Source organism: Nicotiana tabacum, chromosome 11 (genome assembly GCF_000715075.1).
Source record: "Nicotiana tabacum cultivar K326 chromosome 11, ASM71507v2, whole genome shotgun sequence".
Classification (NCBI taxonomy): domain Eukaryota; kingdom Viridiplantae; phylum Streptophyta; class Magnoliopsida; order Solanales; family Solanaceae; genus Nicotiana; species Nicotiana tabacum.
Window position 1 is genome coordinate 60272488 of NC_134090.1, and position 8096 is coordinate 60280583.

Sequence of the window (8096 nt, forward strand, 5' to 3'; positions counted from 1 at the left end):
TCCCTTGAAAAAGAATCGTGGCTATAAGAAAAACCAAGAGTGATTATTTCTACCTAATTTTATTTATTTATTTAATTTTTGATTTTTTTTCCAACACACATAAAATAATACAACTAAAATAGCATAGAAAATCACCCAAATAGTCTCTTCACCACATACTTAATATTGTGTATTGGTTCCAATGCACACTCATAAATATAAGAGGGTAAAAGAAACTCCATGGTAGGCCAAAGGCCGAAGCATTAGCAGCTCATGTGGTACTCAGACTTCTCCCAGACTTGGTTCTTTGTACGGGCACCCCACACTTAGTTCTAACCATCTCACTTGCTTTTGCTTTCTTCTATTGGCTTTGCTTCCCAGCTCCTAGAAAATAAAAAATGACACTAAAAAATAATACAATAAGATAATACAAAAAAATTAAAAATAAAAGAAAGCAGTAAAGCTGGGTTGCCTACCAACATGCGCTTGATTTAACGTCGCGGCACAACGCGAATCACTTTTTACCTCCAGCTTGAGCATATGGATTGAACTCCAAGTTTTGATTCAAGATTATGATTATGCGCTTAGGGTGGTACAAATTTTTTCGAGCCAAAGTTTAAATAAATTTTCATGCGCTTTTTGGCTCTAGACCGAGGATTGTCACCTTGCCTAGATGGCTTTGAAAATTTCAAAATACAAGGTTCATCGACCTCTGCCCTTGACTCGTTTTTATGCTCATAAGGATCAATTTTCATTTCATCATCTGAACATAATGTAGAGAAGTGTTTGGAATGAGGTCTAACGCGCTCAAATACATGAACCTTAAGATTTTTGACCTCCTCTACATCAATCATACTAGAGTCAACTAAATTTGTACCTTTAGTTTCTTGGCTGGCTCTAGTATTACTTCTTCAACATCGTCATCCTCAAATTTTAGTTGTGTCACACCTCCTTTTTTCGAAAAATCGGGGTTTTTTTCCAATTAAAGTGACATTATTCAAAATGAGATTATTTATTAAATTAGAGTCGCTACTTGGGATAATTATTATGATGTCCCAAGTCACCGGTTTATTTTAAAATTCCAAATCAAGGAAATTGACTCTATTTATGATCCGCGAACACAGAAGACCAGATAAGAAATTTTGTTAACCCGGGAGAAGGTGTTAGGCGCTCCCGAATTTCATAATTTTAGCATGGTCGCTTTAGTCATACCTGACTTAGTTATTTGTTTAATTTTGTATTTTTTAGAACCTATTTGTATTTACTTCTTAACCGCTTTTAATTATGGCATATGGATTTATCTTTGAAATGGATCACATGTGTGTAAATTCGTTTTATTTAGTATGCTAAAATCATGTCATGCGTATGTGTACACAATTAATCACGCTTTATTATTATTAAGATTGTTTGGCTAAAGTCGCGCGAACGCATACTTTGATTTATTCCAAATCTAATTTGTCTTATGTGCAAAGCTACATCTACTTCTAGTTAGACTATACGACCCATTATATCAAGACATCTCATATGACCCACTTGAATAAAACCAATAAAATAGTCAAGCCCAAATCAATTTATTTACACTAACTAATTCATCACTCAAAACAAAACTAATTAATCTTCGGATCAACATTAAATATTAATAATGGTGAGACATACAACAATATGACAAAATAAAGGCAACAAGAAGGAAGCCAATGGGGCAAATTAAGGCCACACATATTTGATAGCTGAATGAAGTAACAAACTTTAAAAATAAAAATGCAAAAAACAACAAAGGAAATGAACCTTTTCTTTATTAGCTTTCAATATTCGCAAGAGCCTCCGGTCAACATACAAGGAAAGGCACGCCACAAAGCTAAAAGAAAACAGAGCTTCAAAAATCTCAAATGAGCTTATCAATCAGAATCTTGGACTGGAATCGACGACCTCGAACGGGTTCAAATCGAACTCGCTCCGAAAATTCTCAAATGAGCTTTTCAGTTTTTGGAGATGGTAGGCTAGTCTATAGGACTATTTTGTAGCTGTATTTTGTGGAGTTCATGGCTGGATCTTTCCGGAGTTTAGAGGAGATTCATGATTAAGTTTGGGGCTGGTTTTGAGGCATTTTGGAGTCGGTTTTGGCAGGGAATTTGAGGTCATTTTGGAGCTGCATTTTGGACGATTTTGAGGCTGTTTTTGGGTGGTTTTTGGCTAGTTATATTCAGCAATTTTGGGGCTGATTGAAGCTATTGTTTAGCTGATTTTTGTGGGGGGAAAACAATTGGGTTTGGATGAGTTTAATCAATGGAAAGGCTGAAAATTGGTGCGGGGATTTTAAGGTTGGTTCTTCAGTGGTTATTTGCAGTATTTTAATGGAGTTTATGTGGGTTTATGGTGGCTTGGGGAAGAAGAAGGCAGCGCTAGTTTTTTTTTTTTTTTTTTTTTTTTTTGCGTTTTTCTGCTGCTTTTTTTGGTATAATTTTGCCTATCCTTCACCCAGATCTCTTTCTCTCCCTTCTTCTTCGTTTTTTTTTTTTTTTTGTGTTTTTTTATGTGGGAAAGATATATAGGTGTAGTTATAGGGATTAATTAGTGGCCAAGAAAAAAGAGCGTACATGTGCATGTGAGTTTGTTATAAAAAATATAGAAGAATCTTGCTAATTGGCATTTTTGCACTGGTTCTTTTTTTTCTTCCTTTTTCTATTTATTAAAAATAATCTAAATTAAAGATACTAAACTAAAACTAAAAACTAGAAAAATATAAGAAACTATTAAGGAAAAGGTTATAAAATTGCTAGTCTTACCAAAATTTAGGGGTGTTCAAAACCGATCCGAAATCGAAAACCGAACCGAAACCGAAGCTTAATGGATTATTGGTATCGGGTTAACGATTTAACGGACGGGAAACAGATTGAATTTTTTTTATTAACGGCTTATCGGTTTGGGGGCGAATTATTCAATACATCTTAAGATATACTATATATACATCTTAAGATATATATATATATATATATATATATATATATATATATATATATATATAATATAAAAAACCCTTCCACAGAGTTGCAATACTCTGTGTCTACTCTCTAACGCGTAAGACAGAAACCCTAACGCCTAAACCTAACGCCTCTCTCGTCCACCACCAGCAGGTATCTGTGTTTTTTACCTTGCAATTCATACATTTTCGCTCGATGTGCAGTGCTCTGAATCGATTTTATGCAGTGAATCAGTGTTTAATTAATGGAACATTCCCTTGTCATATGACTGAGTTTAAGCCGTTTTTGATTGCTAATGTAACATTGCCATCACCTTGGGTTAAAGTTCCATAGTACTTCTAGGAAGAACCGGATTCAAGTACATAGATGCAGTAAACAGTGCACCCATTGTACCTTTATGGATGTGGCGTTAATTATATATTTCAATGTAAAGGAACAAACAAAAGGGGAAAAGGAGGAAGAAAGGTTAAGATTTCTCAATGTCAAATTGTTGTGTCTTGTAATGTCGATATGAATATTGTGTTATATATCCCTAATTGATAGATTTTAGAAAGAAAATGTGGTAGACATTATTTGTTGTATATAAGTGTTGTTGATATGCTTATATTTATCGCACGACTCATTGTTTTAATTTTTTTCTTCAGATTTAGCCAGCAATGGAAAAGAGCCTTCCGTAATTGACGTGTAGTGTTAATATATTTTGTAAGAATTCGAATTTGACCCATCAAGGCTTCAAGTATTTGTTGTATATAAGCTTTAATCGAACTAACAGTGGGAAGCACTAGAATTAGCACATGACTTTAATATTTTGATAGCTAAATGTGATCAGCTTAATGTACATAGGATGACATGATAGCTCCTGCTTGCTGCTGTGTTGTAGATTTTACTGAAACTAAAGCTGCATTCGCCTTTCTATAATGGTCTCTGTGATAAAGAAAACATTAAATCAACTAGTAGTGCAATCAATGTTGTGCCAACCAAGCATTTACTTAGCAGGATGCCCTCATGTTTCCTGTTGAAATTGAGTTCTTGATTCTTAAAGTTAAATACTAGTGCTTGTGTGTTTCTTAATTCCTCCATGCTCCGAGAGATGCTTTCAGCTTTATCAATGGAGTTCTTCTTTTTCAAAATTTATACTTTTCTTGTATTCTCAAGAATTTGTTTTGCACTTCTAATGTGCAATGTCCAGGCAGTCATAAGGGTACCTTCTAATAAGTCTATACCAGCATTGATAGTTTTTGGAGACTCTATTGTTGATACCGGTAACAATAATGGCCTCAAAACAATAGGGAAGGTTAATTATCCTCCTTATGGAAAGGATTTCATAGGGGGACAACCAACTGGAAGGTTTTCTAATGGAAAAATTCCACCAGACTTATTGGTAAGAAGAGTTTGACATATAAGCATTTTGAGTATTGTCTTATCGACAATAACATTAGAGAATAGTCCTTAGTCTTTCTCTTTATTTCAGTGGAAGAACTGGGAATAAAAGATCTTTTACCAGCATATCTTGATCCAACTTTACAACCAGTAGACCTCATCACTGGAGTTCAGATTTAATGACAGATTAGTGTGAAATTGGAAGCTACTGTGGATTCTGCAGTCTTTTTTTTGTGATGTCTCTATGAATTTGCAGCTGGTGTTCACAGGTGGTATAAGAAGTGAATACAATATTGTACTTTGGTGTCTGTAGTTAAAGAAATCGCATCTGGAACTATGTTTGTGTTAATATAGATTCATTTATGTTTTAGTATTTACAAATAACAAATATGACCAAATGGTCCAAATGCTAGATTCATTTATGTGCAAAGTGCAAGTAATTGTTCATATAGCTGTTCAAAAACTATTTTTTTTAATATAGGTTTTTAATCCTGATGATTTCTCTTGTGTTTTCATGTAATTGAAATATGAGAAGAAGTAGATATGGAACTGGACAATGTGGCGCAGGAACAGTTGTAGAAAATAAATGTGTACAATTTTAAAATGGACAGTGTTCATTTTAATACTCTGCTTTGGGTTTGGGATGTACTGTAGCGTACATTTTACAAATGTGTTCTGCTTTTTCACTCATTCTTATGTAGGCAGTAGTTTCGATTTTGGTATGTAGACTCGATGTGTAATTTCGATTTATGAATTTGTAAGCTATGTTGTTAGCAAACAATTAATGCATGCAATATAGGTTGAATTAGGCTGATAAACCGTTCGATAACCGCCTGATAAGAGATAAACCGATATCAATCCGCCCGATATTTTATCGGGTGGCTAGCGGATTAATACATTTAAAAGCCGATAACCGATAAGTCAAACCGTTAAGAGTAAATAACCGCCCAATCCGCCCGATAAGCAGCCCTACCAAAATTAGAAGGAAAAGCTTTTTTGGTAAAAAAAATTTCTTTTGCAAATGAGATACATCTATAATCTAAAAGTGTATTTTCTTTTGTAGTTTTAATTTTATTAAATAAACCTACAAAAAAGTGAAATAAAGGCTAAAATATCAAGATTAAATTTAACAAATATTTACATACTAAAAAAGCAAAGAAAAATTCAAATATAGTCAAAAATTAGGTGCTCACAGCTGCCCCTCTTTGTTTGAAAACATGAAGAGTTTTCAGGCAAAGCCAAAGTGAGCCGTGTGACTAATTTTTGATCAAATCTTTATTCAAAAAGGAATATAAACAAAGGAAAGGGTGCAACCGAGTCCTGATTTTAGACAACTTACATATCCCGAGCCATAAGGGAATCAAGTCGCGTGTTGTTCAAAGAGAACGATGGAATGATGAGTTCGAGAGTCGAGTGAGATTCTGTCGAGGCTCCGGTCCATGGTCCTGTTATTACATCAAAATCTAAAGGAACTAAACACGCCTATTAGCTATGAGTTATAAGATTTCTATCTATAAGTCTTCTGAAGCTTGACCTTGAGTCATGAATGGTCCTTCGTGCAGACTTTTGATTTGAACATTGATATTTGATAGCTGTAGGTGCTAGTTCATTCTTCTGCGGCTTCTTCTGATAAAAATCGGGAATGCAGTGCTCGTGACTTCAGTCATGTCTTGAGCATATCACATCTTTCATCTGTTTCTGCATTTTGGATTCACTTCTTTTTTTTCTTTTACTCTGAATTGAGACTTATTCTTTTGGTCATCTCGAACCTTGTGCCTCGAGGTAAAACCCGCTCAGACACCAAAACAAGAAAATAGACAAAAAATTTCTACCCTAGTTTTCACTAGAAAAATTTCATGAGTTATTGTAACAAAAATTTTCTACTTCTTTATTGAAAGCAATAAAAGGTCGGGAATGGTGTACCCTGAAAAGATCATGATGATTTTTTTAATGGTATTCCTTTATTATCAAAAAGATGTCTCAACAAGTATTGGTGTATCTAATGTTGGAAAAATATGGCAAAGGAATGGTATACCCTATATTGGCAATGATATCAGAGAGTGGTGTACCCTGCATTTAAGATCAAATCAACTAGGGAATAGTGTATCCTATGTTGGAAAACACAGCTAGGGATTGGTGTACCCTATACTGGTAAGGAGGGAGTGGTGCACCCTGGATTTAAGCTCACATCAACTAGGGAGTGAAGACCCTATGTTGGAAAAGGTTGACTAGGGAGTGGAGACCCTATGTCTAAAATAAAATCAACTAGGGAGTGGAGACCCTATGTCTAAAATAAAATTAACTAGGGAGTGAAGACCCTATGTTGGAAAATGAGAATAGGGAGTGAAGATCCTATGTCTAAAATAAAATCAACTTGGGAGTGGAAACTCTATGTTGAAAAATGCAGCTAGGGAAAGATGTATTGTATGCTAACATACGACTAATTTTTTGATTTATTTTAAATCAAAAATATTTTTTTAAAATAAATTGCCCCAACGCTTATTTTCTGAGGGCATGAACAAACGATTTTTTTTCAAACCATACTTCTTCTTTTTTTTAAATTATCCTAGGCGAAAATTCATCATATTAGGTTTTCTTATCTTAGGAGAAAGATTCATCAAAAAAAGACGTTTATCTTAGGAGAAAGATTCATCTGATTAGTTTTTCTTGTTATCTTAAGAGAAAGAATCATCAGACTAAGATTTATTTATCTTAGGAGAAAGATTCATCAGACCAAGACATTTATCTTATGAGAAAATTCATCAGATTAGGGCTTCTTATCTTAGGAGAAAGATTCATCAAACTAAGATTTCTATCCTAGGAGAAAGATTCATCAGACTAGATTTTCTTATCTTATGAGAAACATTCATTAGATTAAGATTTCTATCCTAGGAGAAAGATTCATCAGACTAGGTTTTCTTATCTTAGGAGAAAGATTCATCAGACTAAGACGTTTATCTTAGGAGAAATATTCATCAGACTAGGTTTTCTTGTCTTAGGAGAAAGATTCATCAGACTAAGATTTCTATATTTTTAGTCTTGGAGAATGTCATCAGACTAGGATTTTTTTTATTATCTTAGGAGAAAGATTAATCAGAGAAAAAAATTTATCCTAGAAGAATATTCATCAGACTAAGATTTCTATCCTAGGAGAAAGATTCATCAGACTAAGATTTCTATCTTAGAAGAAAATTCATCAGACTAGGTTTTCTTATCTTATGAGAAAGATTCATCAGACTAGGATATATATCTTAGGAGAAAGATTCATCAGACTAGGTCTTTTTATCTTAGGAGAAAATTCATCAGACTAAGATTTTTATCCTAGGAGAAAAATTCATCAGACTAAAATTTCTATCATAGAAAGTTCATTAGACTAGGGCATTTTATCTTAGGAGAAAGATTCATCAGACTAAGATTTTTTTATCTTAGGAGAATGAATCATCAGACTAAGATTTTTGCTAGAAGGAAAGATCCATCAGACTAGGATGCAATACCCTAGGAGGAAAATGTGAAGAGAAATGACATGATTTTATGCATATTCAAAAGATAAATAAAGGCAAAGATTTGAAAATCTTTCCTTTGTCAGCTCTTTTCTTCTTTTCTTTTCTTTTCTTTTTCTTTTCTTTTCTTTTCTTTTTTCCTTTTCCCCTTTTTTTCCTTTTTTTAAAAAAATTACCTTCCTTGCACTGCTTTGTCCCTGTTTTAAACAAAGAAAATTTTATCAGTTTCAAAAAGTTGTGGCCTTGATATCTTTGGCAG

The 8096-nt window shown here is 33.7% G+C and overlaps 1 long non-coding RNA gene across 1 annotated transcript; it reads left to right on the plus strand.

The window, feature by feature from the left end:
- The first annotated feature begins 565 nt into the window (after positions 1–565).
- LOC107800591 (uncharacterized) lies at positions 566–4835 on the plus strand. Its single transcript, XR_001651443.2, has 2 exons — positions 566–4338; positions 4429–4835. It is a non-coding gene; the product is annotated as an uncharacterized LOC107800591 (long non-coding RNA).
- Positions 4836–8096: the final 3261 nt, after the last annotated feature.